Here is a 14,841-nt window from a genome sequence, read left to right on the forward strand (position 1 = left end):
TTCCAAACCGTAGCTCCGATTCCAATGATCTTTATATCGTTTTCAAGCGATTTCATCCCCTCTATCCAGTGGCACACTTGGTTTTCCAAGTTGATGCCAGGTTCATGCATTTCCTGTCATATCTTGCATCTTGCATCCCGCATCGCATCCCGCATAGCATATCGTCATTTCATCGTATTGCTTGTTCTTGCCCGTGGTTGATTGTATCCTTGTTGCTTGTTTGTCTTGTTGGGTAGAGCCGGGAGACGAGTTTGCTACCGAGGAGCCCGTTGAGTTTGCTTGTGAGGATCCAGTCAACTCTGACAACTGTGCAGGCAAGATGATCATACCCTCGAAATCACTACTATCTTTGCTATGCTAGTCTGCTCGCTCTTTTGCTTTGCCACTGCTACGATGCCTACCTTTTGCTTGTCAGCCTCCCAATTGCCATGTTAAACCTCTAACCCACCATTGTCCTAGCAAACCGTTGATTGGCTATGTTACCGCTTTGCTCAGCCCTTCTTATAGCGTTGTTAGTTGCAGGTGAAGATTGGAGTCGTTCCTTGTTGGAACATTTATATTCTTGTTGGGATATCATTATATTGCTATGTTATCTTAATGCATCTATATACTTGGTAAAGGGTGGAAGGCTGGGCCTCTCGCCTAGTGTTTTGTTCCACTCTTGCCGCCCTAGTTTCCGTCATATCGGTGTTATGTTCCCGGATTGTGCGTCCCTTACGCGGTTGGGCTATAATGGGAACCCCTTGATAGTTCGCCTTGATTAAAGCTTTTCCAGCAATGCCCAACATTGGTTTTACCATTTGCCACCTAGCCTCTTTTTCCCTTGGGTTTCCGGAGCCCGAGGGTCATCTTATTTTAGCCCCCCACGGGCCAGTGCTCCTCTGAGTGTTGGTCCGAACTAGAGCCCTGTGCAGTGCCACCTCGGGGAAACTCAAGGTTTGGTTTTAGCTGTACGGATTGCTCATCTGAGTGTGCCCTGAGAAAGAGATATGTGCAGCTCCTATCGGGATTTGTCGGCACATTCGGGCGGTGTTGCTGGACTTGTTTTAACCTGTCGAATCATCTTGTTGTACCGAGATACCGAGTCTGATCGGTGTGTCTTGGGTGGAGGTCTATTCCTTCCTTGACCGTGAGAGCTTGTTATGGGCTAAGTTGGGACCCCCCTGCAGGGATTGATCTTTCGAAAGCCGTGCCCGCGGTTATGGGCAGATGGGAATTTGTTAATGTCCGGTTGTAGATGACTTGAACTAAACTTAATTAAAATGAATCAACCGTGTGTGTTACCGTGATGGCCCCTTCTCGGCGGAGTCCGGGAAGTGGACACGGTGTTGGAGTTATGCTTGCGCAGGATGTTCCTTTAGCTTCTCGCTCGTGCTTCGCCTTCTCTTCTCGCTCTCCTTTTGCGTATAAGTTAGCCACCACATATGCTAGTCGCTTGCTGCAGCTCCACATATATTTGCCTTATCCATTCCCATGAGCTTAAATAGTCTTGATCGCGTGGGTGTGAGATTGCCGAGTCCCTGTGGCTCACAGATACTACAACTCCAGATGCAGGTCCAGGTGATTCCGCTCCAGTTGACGATTACGAGCTCAGGTGGGAGTTCGACGAGGACTCTCAGCGATACTACGTGTCCTTTCCAGATGATCAGTAGTGGTGCCTAGTTGGGGTTATCGATTCAGGACCTTGTCGCATGTTGGGGGTCTTTTCTATTTTGGCGCCGTAGTCGGGCCATGAGTGTTTGTTTGATGGATGTTATTTATGTACTCTGATGTGACGTGGCGAGTGTAAGCCAACTATGTCTTCTTCCCCTTTTATTATATTTATTACATGGGATGTTGTAATGATTGCCTGACTTGCGACATTGCTTTCAATGCGGTTATGCCTCAAAGTCGTGCCTCGACACGTGGGAGCTATAGCCGCATCGAGGGCGTTACAAGTTGGTAATCAGAGCCATCCCCGACCTTAGGAGCCCCATTGCTTGATCGTTTTTAGCAGCCGAGTTGTGTCTAGAAAAATGTTTTGAGTCCTTAGGAATTATATTTCGGAGAGCTTAGGAATTCTTTTTACTTCCCAGTCTCCTCATCGCTCTGGTAAGGCATCCTGGCGTAGAGTTTTGACTCTTCTCTTCTCAAATTTCACAAAAAAAAATTTTAGGATCACGCGAGTATCTTGGTTTTGTTCCGATGGTTTTGTGACGAGAACATTGTTCTTGGTGCCTCCTGTCTTTAGGGGTTGTGGCAGTGTCCCGGGGAGTTGAGCTCCGAGGTGTTGTCGTCACAATTTCATCGTTGCAATTCTGGTATACTTGAGATATGTTCGCCGACATCAAAAATCTCTTTTATGCAGTTCGTTGGTGAGATAACCTCGACGCCACCCAGTACTGGGGCGGGAGTTCGGGAGTATCGCCATAACTTGTATAACGGATGCTTTTCGAAGGTTGAGGTAGATGGTTTCCGAAGTTTTCCTGGTTATGTGTTGAAGGATGGATACAGCTGGATGTAGGATTTGCTAGTTTGGGTGAGATATTGTGCTTCCCCTGTATCCCCAACACCTGATTGCATAACCGGAAAGGTTCGGGAGTATCATAGGTGGGAATTCTAGTAGCTCTAGTTCTTCTTCCACGGATATTGGTTTGAGATTGGGATTTCTTACCGATTATTCGTTCTTGATCCGTACCTTGTTGATTTATTTCTATACCTTAATTCTTCGTGGCTTCTCAATTTATGGATATGTGATCATTTGAAGAGGAATGCATTCGTTCATTTTGTTCAGATATGAAGACTATATGTTGCAATTTTCATTCCGTTGGATTCAGCTTCTGTATTGTTGTCTATCTATGTGCTAATGGTGGTCAACCTGTTCAGGATGGCTCCTCCAACGCGCACGACTCCGAATCCTAATCCGCCTCCACCTCCGCCTCCTCCGGAGGCATGGCAAGCTGTGATGGCCGCTACTAATGCAAACACACAGTTGATCATGCAAATCCTTCAAGAGCGCAATCAAGGCAGTCAAGGGAATCAAGGCCATAATCAGCACCACTTTGCTACTCTGAACCAGTTCCTTGCTAATGGTCCAAAGACGTTCAGCGGTTGTGTTGAGGCTACAGATGCTGACGATTGGCTAGTGGATCTGGGCAAGCATTTTGAATGCAGCAACGTCAGGCCTGAAGATTTCGTCAAGTTCGCTTCTTTCCAGCTCAAAGATCAGGCTGCAGAGTGGTTCCAGCAGTACAAGGATTCCAGAGGTGGACGTGTTATCACTTGGGACGATTTCCGTCAAGATTTCCGCGCTCATCACATCCCTCAAAGCGTGGTTGAGAGTAAGCGTCAGGAATTCCGCAATCTGAAGCAAGGCTCTTTGTCTGTCTATGACTACAACAAGTTGTTCCAGAAGCTCGCCCGTTTTGCCAAGCAGGATGTTCCTGATGAGAAGAGTATGATCTATCAGTTCAGGGGTGGTCTTCGTGAGGAAATTCAGCTCGCTCTTGTCCTCTTTGAGCCGTTGAGATACGATGAGTTCTACAACATGGCACTGAAGCAAGAGGCTGCTCAGATGAGATGTGATGCTTCCAGGAAGCGTGCCAGAGATGTTACTCCGTCTTCCTCTACTCAAGTGGTCAAGCAGCAGAAGTATTGGCTTCCTCCTCCTCCGTTCCGTCAGCCGTATCAGCAGAAGAGCAAAGGTGGCAGTGGTTTCTCCCACCCACCCAACCCAGGCTTTCAGAACAAGGCTTCGTCTCAAGCTCCAAGATCGAGTGCTCCGTATCACCGTCCGCTTTCAGAGGTCACGTGCAACAAGTGCCAACAGAAGGGTCACTATGCCAACAAGTGTACCAACCAGAGGCGTCTTCCTCCTCCTCCTCCTGTCAGATCGGCAAGTACAGCTGTGGTCAAGCACAATCCCAAGCACGCCAAGGTCAATATGGTGAATGCAGCTCAGGCAGAGGATTCTTCAGATGTGATCATGGGTAACCTTCCTGTTAATGATATTCCTGCAAAAGTTCTTTTTGACACTGGTGCATCGCATTGTTTCATCTCGAGACCTTTTGCTTCCAAGCATGATTTTGTTACTCAAATGTTGCCGAGACCGTTGTCTATTGACTCTCCGGCCAGCCTCTTGACATCTCGAGTGTGTGTTCCGGATGTTACAAGCACTTTGGGCGACTGCAAGTTTCTCTCTTCTCCGGTGGTTCTTGGTAATTCCGATATCGATCTTATTCTCGGGATGGACTGGCTCTCTAAGCATAAAGCTCAGCTTGATTGTGCAGCCAGGCAGATTCAACTGACTCATTCGTCTGAGGATGTCATTGTCTTTGCCGCTCGAGATAATTCAATCCGGTTGTTTTCTCTCAATGAGAAGGGTGAATTGGATGCTATTTCGCAAATTCCTGTCGTTTGCGAATATCAAGACGTCTTTCCAGAAGAACTTCCAGGGATGCCTCCAAACCGGCCGGTCGAATTTGTTATTGAACTTGAGCCCGGTACGGAACCTGTGTGCAAACGTCCCTACAAGCTCGGCCCCGAAGAGTTGAAGGAGTTGAAGAAACAACTCGATGAGCAAGAAAGATTGGGTCTCATTCGGCCTAGTACTTCTCCGTGGGGTTGTGGTGTTCTTTTTGTGAAGAAGAAGGATGGAACGAGTCGACTTTGTGTTGATTACCGTCCAGTAAACAAGAAGACCATCAAGAACAAATACCCACTTCCCAACATAAATGAGCTGTTTGAACAACTCAAGGGTGCTCAAGTATTCTCCAAGCTCGATCTCCGTATGGGTTATCATCAGATTCGTATTCGTGAGCAAGATATTCCCAAGACGGCGTTCAGAACAAGCTTTGGTTCATATGAATACACCGTCGTGTCTTTTGGCCTCGCCAACGCTCCTCCGACGTTCTCTCGCATGATGAACTTCATCTTCAACCCCTACACCAATGAATTCGTTTTGGTCTATCTCGACGACATTCTGGTTTTCTCGAAGAACAAGAAAGATCATGCCAAGCACTTGCGTTTGGTTCTTGACAAGCTCAGAGAACATCAGTTCTACGCCAAGTTCTCCAAGTGTGAATTTTGGCTCGATGAGGTTCTTTATCTTGGTCATATCATCTCCGCCAAGGGCATTTCCGTGAATCCTGAGAAGGTGTCCGCAATTGTGAATTGGGAACCTCCTCAGAACGTGAAGCAACTCCGCAGTTTTCTCGGTCTCGCAAGCTATTGCAGAAGATTCGTTGAAAACTTTTCTAAGATCGCCAAGCCTCTCTCAAATCTTCTTCAGAAGCACGTCAAGTACGTTTGGTCTCCGGAGTGTGATATTGCTTTCAACTCTTTGAAAGAGAAATTGGTCACTGCTCCAGTTCTGACTCCGCCTGATGAAACCAAGCCGTACGAGGTCTTTTGTGATGCCTCTCTCCAAGGTCTCGGTGCTGTACTGATGCAAGAGAAGAAAGTTGTTGCTTATACCTCTCGCCAGTTGAAACCTAATGAGAAGAACTACCCCACTCATGATCTCGAGTTGGCGGCAGTTGTACACGCTTTGTTGACTTGGAGACATCTTCTATTGGGAAGGAAAGTGGATATTTTCACTGATCACAAGAGTCTCAAGTACATCTTCACTCAGCCTAATCTCAACCTCAGGCAGACTCGATGGGTCGAAATGATTCAAGAGTACAATCCGAGTATCGAGTATACTCCAGGCAAGGCCAATGTGATTGCTGACGCTTTGAGCAGGAAAGCATATTGCAACAGTCTGATTCTCAAGCCTTACCAACCCGAGCTTTGTGAAGCTTTTCGCAAACTGAATCTGCAAGTTGTTCCTCAAGGTTTCCTCGCCAACCTTCAAGTCTCTCCTACCTTAGAAGACCAGATTCGCCAAGCCCAACTTCTTGATGCTATGGTGAAGAAGGTGAAGATTGGTATTGCAAAGAGTCAGTCCAAGTACAAGTGCTACCGACTTGATGACAAGGACACTCTCTTCTTCGAGGATCGAATTGTTGTGCCCAAAGGTGAACTCCGTAAGGTGATCATGAACGAGGCTCACAACTCTCTCCTCTCCATCCACCCTGGTAGTACGAAGATGTATCAGGACCTCAAGCAAGCTTATTGGTGGACTCGAATGAAGCGCGAGATCGCTCAATTCGTGAATGAATGTGATGTCTGCAGAAGAGTGAAGGCAGAACACCAAAGGCCAGCTGGTCTCCTCCAACCTCTTGCCATTCCAGAATGGAAGTTTGACCACATTGAAATGGACTTCGTGACTGGGTTTCCAAAGTCCAAGCGTGGCAATGATGCTATATTCGTCGTCATCGACAAGCTCACCAAAGTGGCTCATTTTCTGCCTATCAAAGAGTCAATCACTGCAGCTCAATTGGCGGAACTCTATACCTCTCGCATTGTCTCTCTGCACGGTATTCCTCAAGTGATATCTTCAGACCGTGGCAGCATCTTTACCTCCAAGTTTTGGGATTCTTTTCAGAAGGCTATGGGCACCAACATCCGCTTCAGCACAGCTTTCCATCCTCAAACGAGCGGTCAAGTCGAGCGTGTCAACCAAATTCTTGAAGATATGCTCAGGGCTTGTGTGATCTCCTTCGGCATGAAGTGGGAGGATTGTCTTCCTTATGCTGAATTCTCATACAACAACAGCTTTCAAGCAAGTTCGGGCAAGGCCCCCTTCGAAATTCTGTATGGCAGGAAGTGCCGTACCCCTCTCAACTGGTCTGAAACCGGTGAACGTCAGCTGCTGGGTAATGACTTAATCACAGAAGCAGAAGAAATGTGCAAAGTCATTCGTGATAACCTCAAAGCAGCTCAATCCCGCCAGAAGAGCTACTATGATAGTAAGCATCGTGATCTGGTTTTCGAGATTGGAGATCATGTTTACCTCCGCGTCTCTCCCATGAAAGGTACTCGTCGCTTCGGTATCAAAGGGAAGCTTGCCCCTAGATACGTGGGACCTTTCAAGATTGTCAGCAAGAGAGGCGACCTCGCCTATCAACTCGAGCTTCCTTCAAACTTTGCAAATGTTCATGATGTGTTCCATGTCTCTCAGCTTCGAAAGTGCTTCAAGACTCCTGACCGCACCGTCAACTTCGAGGACATTGAGCTCCAAGAAGATCTCTCCTATCGTGAGCACCCAGTTGCTATTCTCGAAGAGACAGAACGCAAGACTCGCAACAAGTCAATCAAATTTCTCAAAGTCAAGTGGTCACACCATTCCGACCGTGAAGCTACCTGGGAACGCGAGGATCACCTTCGTTCTGAGTACCCGGAGTTCTTTCAGTCCTAGATCTCGGGACGAGATCTTTTCGTAGTGGTGGAGTGATGTAACGCCCCAGTTATACTTTCCATATTTGTATCCAACTCTTGCCGTCTCCGGCGCTAAGTTATATTTATTTCTCGGGTTTGGGTCTTTGTCTTCGTGTGTGTTGTTTTCGCTTTCATGCATCTCATATCAGGTCATCACGTGCATTGCATTTGCATACATGTTCACCTCATGCATTCGAGCATTTTCCCCGTTGTCCGTTTTGCATTCCGGCGTTTCGTTCTCCTCCGGTGGTCATTTCTACCTTTCTTTCTTGTGTGGGGTTTAAACATTTCCGGATTGGACCGAGTCTTGCCAAGCGGTCTTGGTTTACTACCGGTAGACCGCCTGTCAAGTTTCGGGTCATTTGGACTTCGTTTGATACCCCAACGGTTAACCGAGGGACCGAAAAGGCCTCTTATGTGTTGCAGCCCAACACCCCCCAAATTTGGCCCAAAACCCACCAAACTCTGCTCCATGTCCTAGAGCGTTCGATCACGATCGTGTGGGCGAAAACCGCACCTCATTTGGACTCTCCTAGCTCCCTCTATGCCTATATATACACCCCTCCGTTTTCGGATCTCTCCCTCTCCCCGAAACCCCAAAAAAAAAAGATTTCCTTCCTCCGCCGCCGACGGACGTGTCCGGATCGGACCGGACACCGTCCGCCCCGCCGCCGCCAGCCAACCGCGAGCCGCCAAGTGGCGCCTCGGGTCCCCAGTTCACCGCCGACGCCCGGGGCCCGCCAGGCCCACGAAGGGCCCTCCCCGGCCCGCAGTCTCCCCGCCGCCTCCTCCTACGTCCGCCGCCGCCACCTCCGGCGCCGGTGGCCGCCGCCGCCGCGGGCCGCCGCGCCCCCGACCGGAGTTCGTCGCCGCGTCGCCGCGGGCCGCCGCGCCCGACCCCGCTCCGCCCCGCTGCCATCTCCGGTGGTCGCGGCTCCGCCACCGCCCGGCGCCGCCGTCCCGGCCACCGGACGCCGCCCCGCCGGCCGTCGTCCCCGCCTTCGCCGGCGTCGCCTCGGGAGGCGCGCCCCGACCCGGCTGCTACAGTGCCCGAACCCTAGATCTGAGATCTAAACCGAGGGTTGACTTTTTCCCTCTCCCTCTAATTTTTATGCATTCTTTGACTGCTTGTATCTCCGCAACCGAAACTCCGTTTTGGGCATATAATATATCAAAATCTTCGTCTCGACATGTACATCATTTCATTCCATTGCATAATTTGCATTTGAGGTCATCTTGATACCCAAAATGCTGTGAGAAGGAGGCTTCGTGAGTTAAATTGCAGATCCGTTAGTTCATCTTGCACTTTTGTCATTTTTGCTATATTTAATTCGTGCATGATATGCCTGTGCCCCTTTGGGATGTATTGTGAAGCATTTTGTCTTCTTTCCAGAGGTGCCACCCATGCATTTTTAGGATGTGTGTGTTGTCTTGTGCAAGCTTGCGGAGAGAGGTACCTGAGATTGCAGATTTCAGGGACTTAGTGATTTTCACTAAGTCTGGGATATTTTAGTTCATGATGCCATATGTCCAGCTTGTTTCCTAGTGATCCGTGCCTCTTTTGAGGATGATCAGTAAGGGAGTTTTGATATTTATGTCATGCTCTATCCATCCATGTCTTTGTTGGCATTTGTGGAGTGCTCTAGGTTGACTCAATCGAGCTCAACTTTTGCTTCGTTGTTAATCTGGGCAGATCGTCAACTTGTTTGCGATTTCGCCGATGCTACCGTTAGTGTTCCATGCATGCTATGCCTTCGTTCTTGCCATGTGTAGCTAGCACTTTGTGCCTTCTTGCTGGTTATATGCTTCCCTTGCCATGACTTGCACCGTAGTGAGTGCATCGAGCCCGTTTACATGCCTTCGTGAGTTAAATTTCAGTATGTCTCAGTTTTCACTAAGTCTGAAAACTGATTGTGTTCGAGCGATGTTCGTGAGCTCGGTAGAGTATTTTGTGAACCCTTTTGGCCCCAGGTCACTTTGGGTGTTTTTTAAAGCTTGTTGAGTAGCTCCATGCCATGTTCTTACTTGTCATGTTCAGGTTTTCTATCATGTTGTTTTGCTGCTCCGAAGAGGGCTTCGTGATCTGAAATTTCAGACTAGTGTTAATTTCACTAAGTCTGAAATCTGTTTTGCATTTGCGTTTTAGCCATGCTTGTTTGAACCTCTTAATGGATGAATTTGCCTGTGGCTCAGTGCTAGTGTTTTGTCGACCATCTTGTGTACTTCACTGCCATGTATTTTGTTTTCATGTTTGGTGGCTGTAGCATGTTCATTCCGTTGCATTTAGATGCCTACTTGCTGTAAGTCGCATACCGGTGTCGTATCTTAAAACGCTTGCCATTTCCAAACCGTAGCTCCGATTCCAATGATCTTTATATCGTTTTCAAGCGATTTCATCCCCTCTATCCAGTGGCACACTTGGTTTTCCAAGTTGATGCCAGGTTCATGCATTTCCTGTCATATCTTGCATCTTGCATCCCGCATCGCATCCCGCATAGCATATCGTCATTTCATCGTATTGCTTGTTCTTGCCCGTGGTTGATTGTATCCTTGTTGCTTGTTTGTCTTGTTGGGTAGAGCCGGGAGACGAGTTTGCTACCGAGGAGCCCGTTGAGTTTGCTTGTGAGGATCCAGTCAACTCTGACAACTGTGCAGGCAAGATGATCATACCCTCGAAATCACTACTATCTTTGCTATGCTAGTCTGCTCGCTCTTTTGCTTTGCCACTGCTACGATGCCTACCTTTTGCTTGTCAGCCTCCCAATTGCCATGTTAAACCTCTAACCCACCATTGTCCTAGCAAACCGTTGATTGGCTATGTTACCGCTTTGCTCAGCCCTTCTTATAGCGTTGTTAGTTGCAGGTGAAGATTGGAGTCGTTCCTTGTTGGAACATTTATATTCTTGTTGGGATATCATTATATTGCTATGTTATCTTAATGCATCTATATACTTGGTAAAGGGTGGAAGGCTGGGCCTCTCGCCTAGTGTTTTGTTCCACTCTTGCCGCCCTAGTTTCCGTCATATCGGTGTTATGTTCCCGGATTGTGCGTCCCTTACGCGGTTGGGCTATAATGGGAACCCCTTGATAGTTCGCCTTGATTAAAGCTTTTCCAGCAATGCCCAACATTGGTTTTACCATTTGCCACCTAGCCTCTTTTTCCCTTGGGTTTCCGGAGCCCGAGGGTCATCTTATTTTAGCCCCCCACGGGCCAGTGCTCCTCTGAGTGTTGGTCCGAACTAGAGCCCTGTGCAGTGCCACCTCGGGGAAACTCAAGGTTTGGTTTTAGCTGTACGGATTGCTCATCTGAGTGTGCCCTGAGAAAGAGATATGTGCAGCTCCTATCGGGATTTGTCGGCACATTCGGGCGGTGTTGCTGGACTTGTTTTAACCTGTCGAATCATCTTGTTGTACCGAGATACCGAGTCTGATCGGTGTGTCTTGGGTGGAGGTCTATTCCTTCGTTGACCGTGAGAGCTTGTTATGGGCTAAGTTGGGACCCCCCTGCAGGGATTGATCTTTCGAAAGCCGTGCCCGCGGTTATGGGCAGATGGGAATTTGTTAATGTCCGGTTGTAGATGACTTGAACTAAACTTAATTAAAATGAATCAACCGTGTGTGTTACCGTGATGGCCCCTTCTCGGCGGAGTCCGGGAAGTGGACACGGTGTTGGAGTTATGCTTGCGCAGGATGTTCCTTTAGCTTCTCGCTCGTGCTTCGCCTTCTCTTCTCGCTCTCCTTTTGCGTATAAGTTAGCCACCACATATGCTAGTCGCTTGCTGCAGCTCCACATATATTTGCCTTATCCATTCCCATGAGCTTAAATAGTCTTGATCGCGTGGGTGTGAGATTGCCGAGTCCCTGTGGCTCACAGATACTACAACTCCAGATGCAGGTCCAGGTGATTCCGCTCCAGTTGACGATTACGAGCTCAGGTGGGAGTTCGACGAGGACTCTCAGCGATACTACGTGTCCTTTCCAGATGATCAGTAGTGGTGCCTAGTTGGGGTTATCGATTCAGGACCTTGTCGCATGTTGGGGGTCTTTTCTATTTTGGCGCCGTAGTCGGGCCATGAGTGTTTGTTTGATGGATGTTATTTATGTACTCTGATGTGACGTGGCGAGTGTAAGCCAACTATGTCTTCTTCCCCTTTTATTATATTTATTACATGGGATGTTGTAATGATTGCCTGACTTGCGACATTGCTTTCAATGCGGTTATGCCTCAAAGTCGTGCCTCGACACGTGGGAGCTATAGCCGCATCGAGGGCGTTACAAGTTGGTAATCAGAGCCATCCCCGACCTTAGGAGCCCCATTGCTTGATCGTTTTTAGCAGCCGAGTTGTGTCTAGAAAAATGTTTTGAGTCCTTAGGAATTATATTTCGGAGAGCTTAGGAATTCTTTTTACTTCCCAGTCTCCTCATCGCTCTGGTAAGGCATCCTGGCGTAGAGTTTTGACTCTTCTCTTCTCAAATTTCACAAAAAAAAATTTTAGGATCACGCGAGTATCTTGGTTTTGTTCCGATGGTTTTGTGACGAGAACATTGTTCTTGGTGCCTCCTGTCTTTAGGGGTTGTGGCAGTGTCCCGGGGAGTTGAGCTCCGAGGTGTTGTCGTCACAATTTCATCGTTGCAATTCTGGTATACTTGAGATATGTTCGCCGACATCAAAAATCTCTTTTATGCAGTTCGTTGGTGAGATAACCTCGACGCCACCCAGTACTGGGGCGGGAGTTCGGGAGTATCGCCATAACTTGTATAACGGATGCTTTTCGAAGGTTGAGGTAGATGGTTTCCGAAGTTTTCCTGGTTATGTGTTGAAGGATGGATACAGCTGGATGTAGGATTTGCTAGTTTGGGTGAGATATTGTGCTTCCCCTGTATCCCCAACACCTGATTGCATAACCGGAAAGGTTCGGGAGTATCATAGGTGGGAATTCTAGTAGCTCTAGTTCTTCTTCCACGGATATTGGTTTGAGATTGGGATTTCTTACCGANGAGTTGTGTTGTGATATCTTCCCGTGAGTCCCTGATCTTGATCGTACACATTTGCGTGCATGATTTGTGTACGATTAAATCGGGGGCGTCACAGCCACAGAAGCTGAGAACCGGTGTCGTGTAGCGAAGGCTGACCTGAAGAACCTCTAGGATCAGCAGGCCACCCGGTCCAGCCAGCTCCGGGAGCGCGAGGAGAAGCTGAAGGCCCAGGAGGCTGCCGTTGCCAATCGGGGCGTCGAGGTGAGGAAGACGGCCTTAGAGCAGGCTGGGGAGCGCGATCGCCTGGTGAAGCTGAGGAAGGAGGCGGAGGCAGCCCAAGCGGCCCTGTCCGAGGCTAAGAAAGCGACCGCCATGGAACGCGACACCCTTTCCTCCCTTGAGGCGTGCTTCCTTAAGGGCCAGAAGGCGCTCTTTGGAGATGGTCCCTCGGGAAGGGCGGTGGTGACGACCCCGAGGGACAGTCCTGCTGCTCTACTTCCTGAGGTCGTGGCGGTGCTCGAAGACGCTGTCGACGGGTTTACGTCCCTGGTGGAAGGTGAGGCACGCTCACTTTCTTCCTCAGCTCTGATGTGCGTCTTCAGCCACCTTTATCTCCAGGATGCCAGCTTCAACCTCTTCTCCTTCCTTGCTCCGGTGGACACCGACTCCCGGGATGCTGCTGCTACTGCCGTGAAGAGCTTGGCGGATGCCATGCTGAACAAGTACATGGTGTTGTCCCTCCAAGTGAAGCCTGTGGGACAAGTGACACGCCTGGCGATGAGGTTCCGCTGGCGAGCGGTGGTGACGCCCAAGCCTGAAGAGGTGGTTTCGGAGATTCTGCTTTTCGCCTTGTATCCTGCACCATGCGACATGCCTCGGGGAGGCGTTTAAAACTATTTGCTTGGAACAATTTGTCTTGTAGTAACTAGATTATGCTCCTTCGGCTTTTCCGTCTACTTTATTGTTTTGCGTTGGCAGAGCCTGGCCGCACACGTACCTCAGCCGTTGTTGGGTCGTCTGGATCACTAGGACGAGCCCAAGAGGTGAGGGTCTATATGACCAGTCAGGCTCCCGAGTCACGATGCTCAGGAGTCCTCGTTGACGTGAAAACAGCTTAGGAAAAGATGCAGGGGAAAGCCTTGATGTTCTGCGTCGGCAGGGCCCGGCCCCGCTGATGGTGTCCTAGACTAGGGGGTACTCACCACGTCATCTCCCGATCAGTTGGATTGGACCGAGGACCCCCATGGCCGTATACTCATGGGCCAGTTCGGACAACCCCTGCCGCATATAAGGAAGACTCCACAAGACTTGGCGCCCAAGGCGAGGACTCTGCTAAACCCTAGGACTCCGGTGTGTTATATAAATCGAGGCCAGGCTAGTCAATAGACAATCTCATATTCATTACTACAATCTCGTGGTAGATACATGTACTCTGTACTACACTCATATGAATACAATCAAAAGCAGCACGTAGGGTATTATCTCATCAAGAGAGCCCGAAGCTAGGTAAAACCCCGTGTCTGTGTTACCATCGCTCCAAGACGCCTAGCTTAGGACCCCTACTATGAGATATGTCGGATATTGAACCGACATTGGTGCTTTCATTGAGAGCCTGCTAGGCGATCGTCATAGTTCGATGGGTCTTCTATCGATGCCAAATCAGGTGTTATATTTTCAGTTTATTTCGTTCTACATAGATCGGTTCGTTTGCAAATTATCTACGTCGCTGTGGGAAATTCTTTTACAGATCGGTTTTTGCCCTCGCCTAAAATACAGTCGCGCTAATGCGGCACACCCTGATCTCCAACTTTGCAATCTGTGTGATGCTATTCGGCGGCCGACAAAGGAAATCAAATCTGGCCCATGGCTGCAGGTTGCAGCCTCAAGTGGGCAAATTATTCAAAGCTTTCTTTTCTGCCCAAAAACAGCTATATGCACTAGGAGATCATCAGGGAGATTCAATTCCACTCTCTCTCTTCCTTATTTAATCAAGCCATGGGGAAATAAACTACTTTAATACATAGTTTCCATTACATGCATGTAAAGCATGCATGGTACTAATTGTTTTGCAATTTCTAAGGGTTGATCATGGTGCACATTTGCTTTGAAGCACCACTTATCATTAAGGAAGCTCCGCGCTGCCCCGACTCGACCGGCTGTTCGTCAACCAGTTTCTTGTACCGCAACTGATGGACACCTCGTTCGTGATAGCAAAAGTTAAACAGTGTCCATGCTATGCCGCCTGCTCGGGAATTCGACCCTGGTGCACAGTCTTTCATTAAAAGCTTGCTAGGTCATCGCCACAGAACGGTGGGACGATCAGGTGATATTTTTCCAGTTGAATTTTTTCCATGTAAATTTTCTCTCCTGCAAAATCGTCACTACGGTGCTGTGCTATTTGTTTGCAGTCAGATTGGATCGAGAAATTTTATAGAGGTAGCGACTGTATCTGCCGCCTGGCAGAACATCGGACCCGAAGTACCTTGCGTACTGTAAAGACCCTGGTGAAACGCGTTCGTAAGCAACAGCATAGTTACCGGACTCGCTATGGGGCGGCGGCGACCC

The sequence above is a fragment of the Triticum aestivum genome, chromosome 1B (assembly GCF_018294505.1).
Source record: "Triticum aestivum cultivar Chinese Spring chromosome 1B, IWGSC CS RefSeq v2.1, whole genome shotgun sequence".
In the NCBI taxonomy this organism is placed as follows: domain Eukaryota; kingdom Viridiplantae; phylum Streptophyta; class Magnoliopsida; order Poales; family Poaceae; genus Triticum; species Triticum aestivum.